The sequence below is a fragment of the Meleagris gallopavo genome, chromosome 1 (genome assembly GCF_000146605.3).
Source record: "Meleagris gallopavo isolate NT-WF06-2002-E0010 breed Aviagen turkey brand Nicholas breeding stock chromosome 1, Turkey_5.1, whole genome shotgun sequence".
Lineage (NCBI taxonomy): Eukaryota > Metazoa > Chordata > Aves > Galliformes > Phasianidae > Meleagris > Meleagris gallopavo.
The window spans coordinates 107,404,258-107,421,356 of record NC_015011.2 but is presented as its reverse complement, the minus strand read 5'-3'; the positions used below and the strand labels follow the sequence as shown (position 1 = coordinate 107,421,356).

At 38.6% G+C, this 17,099-nt stretch overlaps 1 long non-coding RNA gene across 2 annotated transcripts in view; it reads left to right on the top strand.

The window, feature by feature from the left end:
• Nucleotides 1–706: 706 nt before the first annotated feature.
• LOC104914463 overlaps nucleotides 707–17,099 on the top strand; it is a 31,241-nt gene continuing 14,848 nt past the window's right edge. Inside the window, exons 1-2 of one of the 2 annotated variants that reach the window (XR_002120417.2) lie at nucleotides 707–1,614; nucleotides 4,714–4,822. This is a non-coding gene — a long non-coding RNA (uncharacterized LOC104914463). The remainder of the gene's footprint in view (nucleotides 1,615–4,713; nucleotides 4,823–17,099) is intronic. The other variant, XR_002120416.2, reaches the window with a different exon arrangement.

The window sequence follows — 17,099 nt, the reverse complement described above, 5'->3', positions numbered from 1 at the left end:
TTCTTTTCTGGAAGAGTAAAATATCCCTTAGGAGCTAGTTAACATTTTATTTCTATGTGTAGTATTCCATTTGTGAAGAGTATGCAGGTGTCTCCTGGTTTGTTTTTTTTTTTCACCTGAAATTTCCTTCTTGCTTGCAGTTCTTGTTAGCTGCATGCAAGGCCAGTATGTTCAGATCATTCAGAATACATTTAGAAAGAAGCGACTTGTTTTTTTTTTTTAATGTACAGTTACAGCAGTGTTTTGTACTTTAATGTTGTGTTCTTTAAGGCTCTAGGAACATCTCGGGGTTTGAATCTGGCATTCTACACTGTTGTCTGCTTTTTCTTGAACAGTTAGTTTAGTTTTTGTCTTTCTGTGGTTCTGTCTTTTTCTGTTGTGAGTAAAAATCTTCTGCGTTAGTGCATTCTTGCATTTTCATACCATTAATATACTGAAAAATTAAAAATAAGTAGCTATCGTTAGCCGTATACTCCTGCTGCTTTCATCTTGGTCAGTGACGCTTGCAAGAGTGAGGAAGAACATACATACAGTGGCCTGGGAAAAGAACCACAATGATTATCCAGTTTCAGCCCCCTTCCTATGTGCAGGGTCGCCAACCACCAGACCAGGCTGCCCAGAGCCACATCCAGCCTGGCCTTGAATGCCTCCAGGGATGGGGCATCCACAGCCTCCTTGGGCAACCTGCTCCAGTGCATCACCACCCTCTGAGTGAAAAACTTCCTTGTAAGACATTGTTACATCATCTTCTTTATAAACTGTTCAAAAAAGCTGTGCTAAGTTTTTTCCCTTAAAAATTGTTCAATAGTATTTGAATACAAATTATTACAACCGAAGTGGTAAAGTTTTTTTTTGATTGTTTGTTTTGTAATAGATGAAACAGAGATAACATTCCCTACCTTCTCCTTTATGAAGTAGAACTGTAAGATGTTATCAGTGACACCTGTGTATCATACCTCAAATTCTGAGCGCTCCCAAATCGAGAGGCTTTTCTTCATGAAAAGAAATCATGTTCTTAATAGTCAAAGTAGATATTTGCTTTATTGTGTTATTTTTTTGTTCAGTGGGGGAAAAAAAATAGTACTCTGCAGAAATGTAATGAAAAGTTCTCACGAAGGAAAAAATGAATCCAGTTCCTTCCCCCTTGAAGTAATAAGTAGTGAGCATACAGGGATTTGGTAGTGGTGTATTTTGTTGGTGGTGGGATTTTTCTTTGGTAAAGTGCTAAGGAATTTTTTTTCTCTCCTAAACAATAGGAATGTTATGCAAGCATTTTCCTAGTTGATAAATATGTAGAACTATGTGTTGTATCTAAATTGTTGTATTTAATCTTGCCCTAGGAAATGATTGTTGAATTTGTGGAATCAGAATTTCCACAGTAATGGGCTCTGACGTCATAAAAGTTGTTTCATAACCGTCTTGTTAGAAGTTGGCCATGTGTGTTGCTTAGGTTTGCTTTTAATCAGGCAGCTGGCAGACAATGTGGACATTATTGTTAAAAGAATACATATACATATATTTTTTCCATCTCAAACTGTAGTTTCTTTTCCTGAAACCATTCCTGAATTTGTTTCCTGCTTCTGCTCAGGCAGCCGTACTGCAAAGCAGCTGCAGGTGATGGTTTTGCCGTGTTCTTAAATTCTTCAGGTTTCCCTTTTATCTTCATGCAGCCTTGAATGAAGGGAAGGAAGCATACGATGCTGTGTAGCAATCTTCCTTATCATTTCAGAGTCTTTCTCCCTCTTTTTATTTGCTTATATGCTTATTTCCTCCACATTATATTGATTTATAACAATACTTAGGAATCTGGGTTTTGTTTTTATTTATCTTATTTGTAACTTCTGCAGAATTCTCAGTGTACCAGAATGATTTAAATTCGTTGCACAAGTGGTGTCATAGCTGACCTTTTCAGTTACGGAACCACTGAAATGAGATCTTTAGATTACTCATTCAAAGAAGCCATATGTGGATGCATATAGTTGTGACATCCCCATTTAAAAATGCTTTAATCTCTTGCTGAATCTGTTAATTTAGCTAATAAACAATTTATTATCTGTGCAGATAGATACTTGTTATTTCTAAAAGTGATTTCAGGTGGGTTTGATTAGCAAGAAGGTTTCTCAGCCAGGACTGAAACTGGGTAAATCCAGTTGTATGGGTGACTCCTCTTGGGCTACTCAGAAGAATAGCCTTGTACTGAGCATTCTCAGCCTGCCCAGGACTCAGGGGTCGGCTCAGGTGTTCCACCAGGGATGGAGAGCAAGGGGTGCTCTTGCTTTCGGTTTCTGTTTCATTTGGTGAGAATGTGCTAGAAGAAAGTTGGAAATTCATATGAAATAACCAGCCCCAATATGAGTGCGCTTAAATGTAAGTGCTTTCTTGGCAATGTTGCTTGCCAGTTAGAGATCAGCTGAGGCTGTGTGCTTTGATGGCACAGCTAGATTGCTCCTGCAGTTAACTGTTATTTCAAGAGGAAGTTCTGTTCTGTTACGTAGCTTTGGTGTTCTGTGCCTTTCCTTTTGCTGGCAGCAGGGTCAGAAAGATGCTTGAGCTGTATTTTCAGAGCATGTTTTAAGACAGAGGGCAAATCTGCCTTGCTGAGGGCTGGGTAGAGTTCTGTGAAAGGCATGGACACAGCTTTTGGTATCCCTACTTTATATGATGTTTCAGAAGCTTCTCATGCATCTTCTAATGTGCACTTATTTGAGAAGGGGCAGAGAGAGTGTTAAGGGTCCCTGTATGCCTAGTTGTTAAAGTGTGTATATTTATAATTTCCTTGAAGATGCTATATGGAAAAATCCTGTTATATTTGTTCACAAAGTTAAATTCTCCTAAAATACCAGTAGTTCTCTAGTTAAAGAAATAAACTATCTCTAAATTCTTCTCCAACAAATCTCATATATTGACAGTTGTGGTAGTGGCTTCTTTATGCTCTGTGCAGTGACTGAATTATAAAGACAAAACGTTTGTTTCAGAAAATGTCAAAGTGTGGGTATTCTCTTCAGCAACTACAGCAGCTATGGCATATTGTCAGAAAATGGAAGTCTTATCTGCAAATTGTAATTGTGGCAGTAACGTTAGAGGCAGCAGCAATATTTGTGTTAGATTTATACAAATCCAGAGACAAGACCAGAAAGTGGGGAGAGAAATTGAGGCACAAAAAACCCCAAGATTAAATATAACTGCAATTGCAGATGGTTCAGTGGATAAACCTGAATGCTGAAAATTGACTCAAACATGTAATAATTTTAAGAAATTCATTTCAAGCTTATATGCTTGGTTTGGATTCCAGGGATAATTTTCTTTAGACTGAGAGTTGGCTAACTTCAGTAGGTATTTTTAGTGGTGGGAGTAAAATTAAAGGAGCAGTACCTCTGATGAATTGTCAACAAAATCAGTCTTTTTAGAGCAGTTTGGTAAGGCGGAATTTGCAGCATTAATGAAAAATATGAACCGGTATTTTCTTAACTATTTGACAGTATTTCCTTTTCATGTTGTTGGAATTTCTCATTTTGAGTATTAATACAAGTTTTTAATGAAGTAAATCACAGGTATGGACAGAATGATGTACTAGTTGGACTATCACAGGGATAGATTGGCATGCTGCCTATGACTTCCTGCTGTCCCCCAATTACTTACAGTTTTAATAAGATGACTTAAATTGTCATTTCATGTTAAATATTAAGGTCTCTGATTGTGGTAGTATATTAAAGTCAAGCAGTTCATCACAGTAGCTGCTCTGGAAATATGTTTTAGCCATGAGTTGATGGAAAGTAGGGACTAGCCAACTGGATTTGGAATTCACTGGAATTCTGACAAGTTTTTGAGAGCTTTGAAGGTCTGTCGATGCAAAGGACCTTCACTCACTTCATCCCTCTCATTTAAGTTTGTTCAGATACTTCACTTCAATGGCTAGCATGTTCATAATCAGGAAACTGATTGGAAGTTCAAGAAGTTGAAAGACTTTATCTTTTCCCAACCTGTCAGTGGGGTCATGAAGTAAGAGTAGAAGAGGTCAAAGATCATAACTGTTGTGATGAATTGAAGATAATAGTTTAATAAAAGTCTATCTTTGTTGTGCAGAACATATTTTGTGAGTGCTGCTTACAAACTTCTGGGGCCACTTCTCTCAAAATTCTTTTCTGTTGGATTCAGGTTTCTAACTTCAGTGATAGTCTGAAGTGACTGTGTAGTAAATGGAAGGTAGTAAACAGTGCATTTTACGACATGACAGCGGAATGTCAAGAGTCAGATCTTTGAAAATGCATGCTAAGCTTCATGAATTGTCCAAGAAAACATGTTGAGGTGCTGTGTTCTTCAGTTTAGCAAAACCTCATTAAATGCTTAGGATGATGAAAAGTGATTCCTTTAGAAATGAAAGCCAAAAACCATGAGAATAAAATGACTGATTTTTTTATTTTTAATGACTTTCAGGGTATGGAAATTTGTGTTTGGGAGAGCAAATGTTTCTGAAGTTGACAGAGAACTTACAGTTACTTGTTTGCTATTGATGTGCATTAGAAGATTTGAACTTCTAAAACTGCTCTGTCTTAAATACTATATTTTATGTTTGATAAACAATGCTAACTGCAAGTTACTTAGATGATGGGCTTCTTCCACTGGAGAGAAACAAGATGTATTATTGCTCAGAAAATATATTATTTGCTTTAGTTAAATACGGGATTTTGACAACCTTTTCTTTCTTTTTCTCAGGCTGTTCGCTGCTATGAATCGCTAATTTTGAAAGCTGAAGGAAAGGTCGAGTCTGATTTCTTTTGTCAGTTAGGTCACTTCAACCTCTTATTGGAAGATTATCCAAAAGGTAAGGTGGTTTTTTATTTAGCGTTTCCAATATTGGCTGATATAATAGAATACAAAACATTTGGGTAATTCACTGTTTTCATGGCTTGTACTATATTTCAAAGCCTGTAACATAGTAAGACTGATGAAAAACTCAGTTGTGTTTTAACTTATTAGCCATTTCTAAACTGAATTCTAATTGGGGAAAGAAAAAAAACCCACAATACACTTCTGGTTCAGATATGCATATGAAGTTTATTTAGTGTATATAGTAGTACCACACTGCTTGTTTCGTTTTCTGATCCACTGCATGACCATACAGAGTTGAGCCTGTACCCTGAAGGGGTTCTTAACTGAAACGGGAAACATGGAAACTTCAGAAGCTAACAGTTTCTTCAAGAAGCACAGTTGTGTAGAATGAGTGCCTTAGATTGGGCTTGTGCCTTCATATTTATTTGCAGTATCAGTATAATACAAGGCTGAAAAATGCTAATTTAAGAAAAAAAGATGGCACTTTATGTGTGTTTCAAGTTCTGTTTTAAATACTGAGTGGGAGAATGGAACTGTGATTTTATTTGGGGTAGGTGTTGGTTTCTTACGTCTGTTTCATCAGGCTTTCCAATTATTAAAAAGTTTTGTTTTTTTTTTTTTAACCTATTATTTCAGCCAGTGCTCATAGAAATTTATAAATGCTTGTTCTTCATTGCATGAGGGTCAGTAGACTTTGCTTTTATGATAGTCCTGATGATTACACAGTATAACCTGCTGTATTGCTGACTGAGACACAGGGGCAAGATCTTCAGCTTGTGCTATTGCGTGCTCATTGCAGGCTGTGTGTCAGCTCAGTGTCTGATAGCTGCCTCCCTTCCAGTGATTGTGGAGTGTATAGAAGTGCATTGCATTATAAATTTAAAGTGTGAATAAGTTTTTTTCATTCTATTGCTCTTAATTATTAAACATACTAACTGCAATTATGGTTAATTTCGTAAATGCTTGGGATCTGAGAAGTACAGGCAATTCAGACATGTTTAGATTGTACCGATATGTATAACATCCAATTTTAAAGTCCTGAGAAGTTCCAGAAGTATGAAATGCTGAAGCAGGGTGGTCTTCAGAACTGCAAGGTGTCTAGGATGAAATTAGCCTTGGATAAGTTGTGGAGAAGATGATGAGGGATGTAATTACTTAAGAGCAGCATGACTAATGTTGTTCTGCTCATGAAGAAGTGAAATTAATTCTGACAGGTTCTTGGCAATACCAGGCAAAGTATTCCCAAGTAGGCCAATACAGAAAGAACAGAACTCAGCCAACTGGTGAAGGTCTCTCCAGCACTACAGCACTCACTGTTAGGAAGCAGCTTAGGTCCCTGAGATGCTCTCCCTTCAGTGCTGGCCCTTATATGAGCCCAGAGTGGCTCCACCCTGGATCCACCCTTCTGCTCAGATGGGGAACACAATGTGCACACAATGGCATGTGTTCCCTGGGCCAGCCACAATCCCTTCACCAGGTGCCTAATCACTAGCTCAAGCCCTGACCTAACAGGTCCCCAACAAATGTATATATTTTTTTCCCTTGGAAGCCTATTAGTTTTATTAACTACCTTCAAATATATGCACTTGTGCATATAGTAAAGGAGGGTGTGTCTTTATTAAAGGCATAGCATCCTTTGTGTAAAAACATTGGCAGTGTAGTTTGCACAAAGTAGATCAAAATTGTTAATTGATTGCAAAAGTACAAAACGTGATCAAGATGAAGCAATTCTGGGTTGATAGAGATCTGTTGAAAGCTTCATGTTGTTTTCTTCTGATTTGATCTCTCACAAATATTTTGACAAACGTGGATCATTCAGTTAGATATAGCTGTGTGTGTGTTAGTATTTTTAAATTGTCAGCTATTTTGTAGCAACAAAGACCATCAATCGCTTCTGGGTAAGAGTTAGGATTTGTAAGATTCATGGCAGGTTATTGCATGTCATTATAGGAAGCAAAGGCTACCCTGGTAGCATTGTATAGAGAATATCAGTTAGGGACAGACAAACTTTGAATGTGGAATGAGTTGATGGCAAATGTCTTGCTGAAGTCCAGGTAAATCTAGCATGTGTTTTTATTTCATTAATTGAAACCCATCAAACCTATTCTTCTAAAGTGCACTATGTTTTGGGTCACTTGTATCCACTGAAGTTCAGATTTAATATTTATTTTCAGTAAAATAATAATAATAATAATACTTCAATAAAAGCTGTGAGTTTACATCAGATATTACTGGATGACATCCTTCTTCTCTTTATTATATCTGAGGTCAGACTGCAACTTGTAGTCATGCCAAAATGCAATGTATTTGAATTGTTGTTGTTAACTAAGAGGTTTCATTTGCAGCCGTTGCAATTGAGTTATCCTGTTGATTTTACTCAGCTGTTGTTAGGAGAAGGTGCTATAGGCAAGAAGGTGTCAACTGTTAGCAGATTTTGAAATACTGTGAGCTACTAGCTTGGGTTTTCGGACAGTGATAAGTAGGGCAGATTGATTCAACTTAGTGTAGATGTTACAGGGTGGTTTGTGTGTCTGGCTTTTGTTTTTCTGGTCATTACTGGGGAGAACTGGCTTCAGGTGTATCTGAAACAAGAACATTAATTTCTCCTAGTGAAAACTGTTTTTCTTAACTTTAAGATGATGTCTCTGCTACCCAATAGGAAATTATTCACCAATGCTTTGATCGTTTCAGAGGCTTCCATTGTTCCCTGGCCGTGTCTTAAGTGACATCACCCATCTGCTTGTTGCTTCTGTGTTCTGCTGGCACAGTTCAATTTGCAGCTGTGTGGGGAACTGGTCCAACTAAAAATAACCTAGCAGAAAAAACAATGCACTTGCCCCTCAGTGTGAAACCTCAGCCTCAGGTTGCCTGAGGAGGCTAATGAGTGATCACGTAGGCTTCTGGACACAGCAATATTGTGCATCCAACTAAGACTGTCAAATTTTTGTTGCTGCTACATTCCTTGAGTGAGCTGGAATTTACCAAAATTAGTGTGTTTCTGGTCTTAGGGGAAACTGGTGCTGTATTAGTAGTTGGAGATGATTCCTTAAGGAACGGTTTCCATGAGGAGTACAGAGTGTAGACAGTTGTTTTAGAGGTTTTAATTCCAGTTGAAGGCTCTTTGAGTTCATGGACTCTGAAATCATCAATGTTTTCCTTGAGATTCCTTATTTTATGGAAGGTTCGTGTATATTGGCTGTGTTCCTGCCTATGACATGGAGGGCAGCTATCACTTGCGCACGTGGAGGCACGCTTTTAGCGTCGGCCGCTTTGGATTTCTGTTCTCTGAATAAAATTCTTGAAAGTGGTAGGTAATGCAGTTAATGAGATAAATGGGAAAAATGTGCAGTTATTCACATTACTGGTGGAAGAACGCAGTAAATAATGCACTGAAATAATTGGTAGTGCTGCGCTCAAGAGCGATCACATTTTTGATGTGCTATGCCAGTGTAGTTTGAATAATTGTTTATAGATAGTGACTGCATTGTCAGAAATACTAATAAAAATATTCTAAGTAATTTGTATGACAATATTAATTAGTTCAAGAGCATTTTAATCAGCATATAAAATACTTTCTACTCATTTATTAATAAACAGACTAAACCTGGAGTTTAAGCACTCCAACTATTCTTACGTAGAGTTGTTGTAGGAGTGATCCCCAGCTTCAACAGTGTGCCTGCATTTGTTTGTTCTTAGAGTTAAAGCTTTGTAGAGAATTTGTATACTTGCTAATATGCTAGACTTTCAGAACTTTTAAGGAAAAGAAACCATTTCATTGTGCTGTACTCTGAGGTAATTGAATAATAAGCATGATCATATGAGCATAAGAGAGCAGTTCTTGGCATAGGTAGAATCGTGCGGGTTGCTTCTGGACTGGCTTCTGCTGAGTCCCAGAAGAACTAGGATGCAGATAAAGTAGGATAGGATCTGACTGAGCTGAGGAGGAGGTGGCAGTGTTTCAGGTAAGTGTGTGTGTGTGTGTGTGTGTGTGTGTTTACAGTTTTTTTTCTGTTGCTGTTTGTAATTATTAATAATTGTCTGAAATCGGGTTGCCTCTATTTAAGGCTGTTTATTTCATCTTCAGGATGCTGTCGTTAAATTTCAGGCAGTTTAAACTGCCACATGGAATTCCTGTAGAGAGTAGTAGGAATGTTCTCTCAAGCTTTTGAAATACAGTGCTCTTTATAAATAGTTTTTTGTTTCATGTGTGTTTTGTTAGTGGTAGAAGATGCATTTTATGGGATATAACTGGGCCATGCTTTTTGACTGAAAATTTTCATTTTGGGCAGTGTTTGAAATAACACTCATTAAAAAACGTTTTGTGGAATAAATTCTTTGAAGGATTCTGAGCTTCATATGGTTCCACTGTGTTCCTTCATTGGTACTCACCATATTTTAAGACCTTTTGTAGTGTAAATATGCTTAACTAGAATTAGGTAAAAGATTATCTAAAAAAATTATCTAAAAGATTTCTGTAATAGCAAACTCATTGTTGTGATTAACTTATGTCTTAACGTTTAGTACTCCTTAGTTTCTTGTGCAGCAAACAGTTGGATATGTTCATAGTACAGTGGCATCCCACCAGTTTGGTGCTGCATTATATTTCCAGATGCGAATGCTTATTTGTCAATAACATTACTTTGAGGACTACTTGGTATTTTGTCTTTTGTAAATGTATTGCATTTGTGTGTCTGCATTCATTTTATGTTAAAAGGAAGACATGCTTTAGACTTCTTTGATCGTGCATGTTTTGGTACTTTCAGCAAAAATCTCTGAAGGAAACAGAACAGTGCCTTCCCTGAGGCCTTGGAACAAAAGACCTGAATTGCATTTCTCTGCTCGAACTTCCACATTTTCTTTCTTTTTTTTTTTAATTTAATCATTGACTCAACCTTAAAATTTCATCAGCTTTTGATGTTTTCAATTCTGTAGCCTAGCAGTGTTCTTCCTAAATTAAAATGCTGTTGTGGATAAAACTTTGTACTGTGTAATCAGCTGTTTCCATAATCTACAAATATCTCCCACGTGTTTAATGAACATTTATTTTTTTCCTGGAAATGCTGTCAGATTTGAAGTAATGTCTGTATCCTATGCTTGATTTGTGCAGTTCTTCACTTAATTTTCTATCTTATTTTCGCACCAAATAACCAAATTGTTTAAAAATTACTACTACCACCAAAAAATATTTAAGAAAAGGTCTGATGTTCATAGACAAATATAGATCCTTGGGTTGTTGTTTCCACAGTGGATGGGGGTAGCACAAAGGTCAGACATCAAGTTAAAGTAGCGTGTTTATCTTAAGTTCAAAGCAATGAGATAATAAGTGAAATGATACAGCAAGAATGAAACAGAACAAGGCAGTGCACTTAGCTATTGCTACATGGGGGTTAAGAAGAATACATCACCAATTGCCCTAATACTTTACCATAATCCAGATTTGTATTCAGTAGTGAGCGAGCCCTGGTTGCAGCGAGGATTTGGAGAGCCTTTCCTGGCAGTTGGGGGTCCTATGCAGTGCGTTCACTCCTAGCAAAGTTGGAGAGCTCGCTTACAAGAGGGTCCGGTTTTTATATTGTTGAATAAACAAATTTACGCAACAATTAGATGGAAACATCTGTTTTCATTCTCCCTTTTGGATTCCACCTCAAGTCTGGCCAGGGCTCAAGGGGGAACCAAGGAAGTTTGTAGGCCTTGACACTCTGCTTCTAAACAAGGAAAGGTTAATACGTTCTCATAACACTTTATCTGAGCTACATCTCTTGCTAATGAGGTGTTTTGTCCAAGGTATGTATTTGGCTAATGATGATACATATTTTGCTAATGATCGGATACTGATGATACATAATGCTGGGTTGTAAGATTCATCTAGAGGTCAACCTTGTTTGCAGGCTTACTGTTCAGGCTTTAGTACTTCAACTCAGGGGTAAATGCACATCATTCAAGCCTGCAGTTATATCATGGAGTGGCTTGGACTGGAAGAGACCTCAAGGATTATCAGATTCCACCTCCCCTGCCACAAGCAGGGTTGACAGCCACTGAATCAAGTACTAGATCAGATTGCCCTGGGCTGCATCCAGCCTGGCCTTGAACACTTCCAGAGATCAGGCATCTACAACCTGTCTGGCACCTCATCACTGTCTCAGCAAAAAAACTTCCCCCTGACATCTAATGTAAATCTTCCCTCCTTTAGTATCAAACCATTTCCCCTTGTCCTATCACTGTCTATCCATGTAAAAAGTTGTTTTCCCTCTGGTTTGTAATCTGCCTTTAAATTTTGGAAGGCTGTAATGAGGTCTCCCCGCGGACTTCTCTACAGACTGAGCAAGCCAGTTCCTTCAACCTATCTTAATAGGAGAGCTACTCTCTGATCATTTTCATGGCCCTCCGATGCACCCCCACCAAAAGCTCCACATTTTTCCTTCATTGGAGGCCCAAGACCTGAGTGGAATACTCCTAAGGGCAGAGTAGAGAAGGACCTCCCTCACCAAGCTAGCAATTATTTTGATGCAGCCCAGGATGCCTTTGGCCTTCTGGCCAGTAAGTGCACACTGACTAATGAGTCTTCCATCAACCATGTTCTTCTTAGTAGGGCTACTCTCAAGGAGTTGTTCTTCCAGTCTGTATACATATGTGGAATTACCCTGACCCAAGTGCAAAACCTTGTACTTGTTTGTTGAACCTCATTCAGTTCACGTGGTCCCTCCTTTTGAGTTTATCCCTTTGCATGGCATCCCTTCCTTCTATAGGATCAACTGTATCACTCAGTTTTGTGTCATCAGCAAACTTACTGAAGGTGCACTCAAACCCATCACTTGTGTTAATAACTGATAAAGTTACTAAAGAGTATCAATCTCAAGACGAACGCCTGGGGCACACCGCTTGTCACTGGCCTCCACCTGGACTTAGGGTCATTGACCACAATACTCTGGCTGTGACCTTCCAACCAATTCCTTATCTGCCAAATAGTCTGCTCTTGAAGTCCATATCTTCAATTTAGAGATAAAGGTGTGGTGGGGAATCATGTCAAAGGCTTTGCAGAGGTCCAGGTAAATGATGTGAATTGCCTTCCCTTTGTTCACCGATGCTGTCACTCCATCATAGAAAGCCACCAGATTGGTCAGGCATGACCTTCCCTTGGTAGAGCCATGCTGGCTGTCCTGGATCACTGGCTCATCCCTCATGTGCCTTAACATGTCTTCCAGGAGGATTTGTTTCATGATCTTCCCAGGCACAGAGGTGAGGCTGATCTGCCTGTAATTCCCTGGCTCTTCCTTTTCTTTCTTTCTTCATCACTTGGAGTGATGTTTCCCTTTTTCCAGTCACCAGGCACTTCACCTGACAGCCATGACTTTTCAAATGTGATGAACAGCAGCTCAGCAGCCACATCAGCCAGCTCCCTTAGTGCCCTCAGGTGCATGTCATCCAGCCCCATAGACTTGTACATGTTCAATCTAAGGAGGCTTAGCTTGTTGAAGTTTAGCCAGCCAAATATCTGTGCTGGTCACATTAGCCTTGCATGGTGCCACTAGATGGTGTCAGTATCTAGTTTGATCTAACCTTACTGTAGCACTAAAACATTAAAAACTGTTCAGTTTGCATCAGCTTCAAAGGTTTCTTAAATGTTGAGGTATCATGGGGCATATCTGCTAGAGTAGACCATAGCAGAGCCATTCTTTTGTGACTATATGATTTGTGATTGAATGTGCTAAAAATGACTAGTAGAGGGGTATCTTCCAGGCAGTTTTTTGCTTCCCATTTTCACCTTACTTGTTTGTTCAGGTTACACATTTGGAGTCAGGGTATGAAGAGAGATTGGCTATCACAATGCTGAGATAATTATGTAATTTGTAAAGTTGTACAATTTTCTCATGCAATTAAGTAGATTAAAAAATCCTGAAACCACATGCACGGTAATTACGTAAAATCTATTTTGTATTCATTCTCAGAATGAAATCTAGGAATCTTAAATAAGCATGAGTAAGAAAATAGTATCATCCTTGTCACGATTGTGAGATGTCCCTTGACCTTCATCCATAGTACGTGAGGAAGCAAAGTCTGTGGGGAAAAAAATTGCATCTTTCTGTCGGTGTGTGTAGATATTGCAGGGTGGGTGGTTCTAGGTGGCTGTAAAAGCCTTTTAATATGATGCAGGCAATATAATGTAACTGTATGAACTCACGGAAGGCAAGCTTTGCACTGGGTGGCGGAGGTTAGAAAAAGAAATTCTGAAGCCAGCTTTGATTCTGGCACAGGAGATAAGGTTACTTACTGTCCAATATCTCTTTAATTCTCTGGGTATAAAGACAGTGTTCTTTTCAGAGCTATTTTAGGCAAACACAATTTTATTCTTGTCAAGCAATACAGATTAGTTTGATCTGAAAGGCTGTTTATACCTTTAGGGCAAACAAATCCATTATTCAGGGTAGGATCCACAGAAACACAGAATGGCCTGGGCTGGAAGGGATCTCAAGGATCATGAATTTCCAACCCCCTGCCACATGCAGGGCCGCCAACCTCCCCATTTAATACTAGACCAGGCTGCCCAGGGCCCCATCCAACCTGGCCTGGAACACCTCCAGGGACGGGGCATCCACAGCCTCTCTGGGCAGCCTGTGCCAGCACCTCACCACTCTCTCTGTAAAGAATTTCCCCCTGACATCCAAATGCTGTCTACCACTCAGTGGGCTATAAGGTTTACCAAGATCTGAGCATAAGGATCATTTTTAGGCAAGTATCATAAAATTGCTGGATTTGGAGAATGATGTTGTTTGGAAGAGCGCAAGCTAGAATTGATTTGGTAAGTAGTGAAATACTGGGTGGAAGGACCAAAATAGATATCCAAGAACCCCTTTTATAGCAACTTATTGAGTTCCTTGTCCTTTATTATTTTAGATGTTGAATACGGTCTTTCAGCTTTGTGCTTTTAAGAGAATTTTCTGTGGGTGACAAGGTCATGTTATGAATGTGGTTGAGTATGAAGAAAAGTGTTCGGCACACTGGGGACAAAAAAAAAGTTTCTATATGTTTGGCCTCTAGCAGTTCCACAGGTATAATTTCAGTGGTGAACTTTCAGATCTGAAAAGCTCATTGATAAGCTTATAATCAGAAGTTTGTCTGCAAAATTCTTCTTTGCATAAGAGTGATTTCGGGCTACTCATTATGATATTCTGTAGTGCTAGATTACTTTAAATGGATTTTTAAGGCTAATTTCAAGTGGCATGTGGATGCTTAGATGCATAATTTAACTTTCTCTGTTTCAGTAAATATTGATTCCTTTCAACTTCTTTCTCTGTATTTGTAGTTTCGTATTACTCCTGGAAATGATGTTACTTGCAAAACCGACTTTATGTACAGATTTCTGATATTTTAATTTCTAATTTGTCTTTCATGTTATCCGTATGTTTTAAATGAGAATTCCGTTTCTTTTTAGAAGCATGTAGATGATCTGGCTTACTCTCTCTGGAAGCCTTCAGAATATGGGCTAATCTAAAAAAGGATATCTTAACTGAGAATGAAAATGTAATTTTAAAAATGGGAGTTTACAGCAGAGTGGAAAGGAAGAGTGGTTCACAGAGTTTTTTTTTCTGACAAAAATCAGCTTGCCTTGGAATGACCAGTCTTGAATGAAAAACAATTGAGCAAATGACAATTTAATTTTATTTTCTAAATGCTACTAATATGAGTCATGACATAAGTTAGTATCTACTTGCTTTCTAAAAATCCAGCGTACCCCATACTACAGTTAGAACTGTAGTACTGATGAAGAATAGACTTTGTCTCAGAAGGGGATTTACTCCAAATTCTTATTTATTCAGTCAGATTCACTCTTGTCTTTTTATTCCCTCTTCATTTAGAGCAAGTTTTATAACTCGGTGGATTTGCTCTCATCTCGTACCATTCAAAACTTAATTTAAGGGAGAAGTTGTTTATAGTTCCATAATATGGTTTTTAGGTGTTGAAATTTTGGTTTCTATTTGTTCTATTGAGTCTAGACTCAGTGTAATGTCTGCACATCATTGAATGAGCACTGGGAGTGGAAAGTATGATGGGCTTCAAGGCCACGTTTTACTGCTTTAAAATTAGCAGGTAGTTTCAGCTTTATTTCATAATTTGGTTTCAAGATTCCTGTTAGGGATGGTTCGCATAGGTTCTGGGGGAAAAAAACAACACAGTTGAATCCTTTTCAGGTTTTTCTGTCTGTTCTTAGCAGAAAAGCTTGTGTGTCTGTGCAGTAGATGTTTAATATAGCTGTAAACAGAGCTGGAATAAACTTTGACATGTAACTAAGTTGAGCACTTCTTGAATTCTGAAATTGTGCATGAATAACAGTTTCTAGTTGTCTAACTTACTTGAGTAGGAAAGGGACATTTAGCTCCTATTAGCAGGTGTAGAGGATCCCTCTGGGGTTTATCGTTGTTAGCATTTTCAGCATGATATTGAGAATTCTTTCATTTCATTTTCAAGAAACTCAGTGTGGTGGCTGGTAGCAGCTCAATGCTGTCACCCCAGAAGGAAAGGATGGTAGCTTTCTAGGTATGACCAGCAATTAATAATGAATCAGAAACAGTTGTGAACTGAGAAAGGGAAGGAACTATCACAGAATATGTTGAGCTGGACCTGACTCACAAGGATGATCAAGTTCAGCTCCTGGCTCTGCACTGGACCACCCAAAATCAAACCCTATGTCTGAGAGCACTGTCCGGACGCTCCTTGAACTCCAGCACTGGTGGCCGTGCCCACAGCCCTGGGCCCGTTCCACGCCCACCGTCCTGTGGTGCAGACCTTTTCCCCAACCTGCAGCTGCCCCTCCCCTGATCAAGCTTTAAGGATGAATCCCCAGAACAGCTTACTGAAGCCAGAAATAGGATTGGGTACTACAGACACTGTAGAGGAGGGACTGTCTTGTGTTCTTTCATTCTTTATAAGAATAACGTGATTTTAGAATGAATGTCTTGCCTCCTAAATATGTGTATACAAAATATGCTTCAGCAGGCCATGCTTTCCATGCACTTGCTTTTAATTGTAGCATGAGGCAGGAACATTAAAACAGTCATTTCAACTGTTACTGTGGGAAGTTGCTGAATTTTAAAGTGTGGAAGAGATAGTAAAGAAAATAATTTGCAAACATCAGAACTAAGGATAACTGGTACGGTATCATGGTGCAAAGATTTTTATTTATTTATTTATTTTAAATCTAGGATCTTTTCTCCACGTTAACTGGAGGTCCTGGTACTTTTTTGGGCAAGTTGCCTTACAGCAGTGGCTTTAGTGGATTCTTGTGCCTCCTGTGCCGCCTACTCTCTGACAAGTGCTTTGTCTGGTCTTGATGCAGCTAATTATGTCTTTCAGTCATGACGTTATTAGTGAATCTGGAAAGAGTGTTTGGGGCAGGAGCTTATTTTCTGTTACGTGAACATATAGTGTACAACTCAGTTACAGAATGTGACTGAAATGTGCTTACTCTCAACATTCATAAACTTACATTTAGACTGCAGTTATGTACTGAAGTTTGTACTGATTGGTGGAAGGGAATTGTATTTTTATGTTTTGAAAAGCTTAGTCTAGCGAGGTAAGTCATTAGAAGTTTCTGTTCAGCTGAGCTGCGTATAAATATCTGTACTTTCATGTGTTGATAATCTGAGGTTGATGAATATTCTTCTGTTTGTTTTTTTTCTGTATTGGGCATCTAAGTGAATCTGCAGTTGGCTTTGCAGGTGGTTCCAGCAGTGAGAGGCACAGCATAAACATGATTCACTACATATCAGTTAGGTGCATGAGAAGCATAGTTTTGAGGAACAATATTGATCAGCACTCAGGAAGACTGGCAAAAGATCTGAAAGGTCTGAGTGTTTCGGTAGTGAACTTGATAGGGAAAACAAAAACAGTAAACCAAAAGAAAAAGATATTTGCTTTACACTTCGGTGTTTTGTTGAGGAAAATAAATCAGTGAATTTATCCCTGCTCCAAATAGAGAGGTGTATCAGCTAGCATTGATAATTAGCATGCTAATTTAGTGTATTTATTTCTACTGACAAGCAGAATTTTGTAAATGCAATCCAAAAGTATTTAAGGCTATAGTAATGAAGAAAGATTGGAGATCACCAGGCTGCAGGATGTAATCAAAAGAGATGGAAGATGTCTGGGTGTATCCTCAGCTGAGTGTTTAAGAAGAGGACGCTCTGCATGCCCTGTCATTTAATCCATTTTGTTCTTATTTTGCTTAAGCCTATATACTTCTGTTAAGTTATGGAAATGAGTGAGTAGGACAG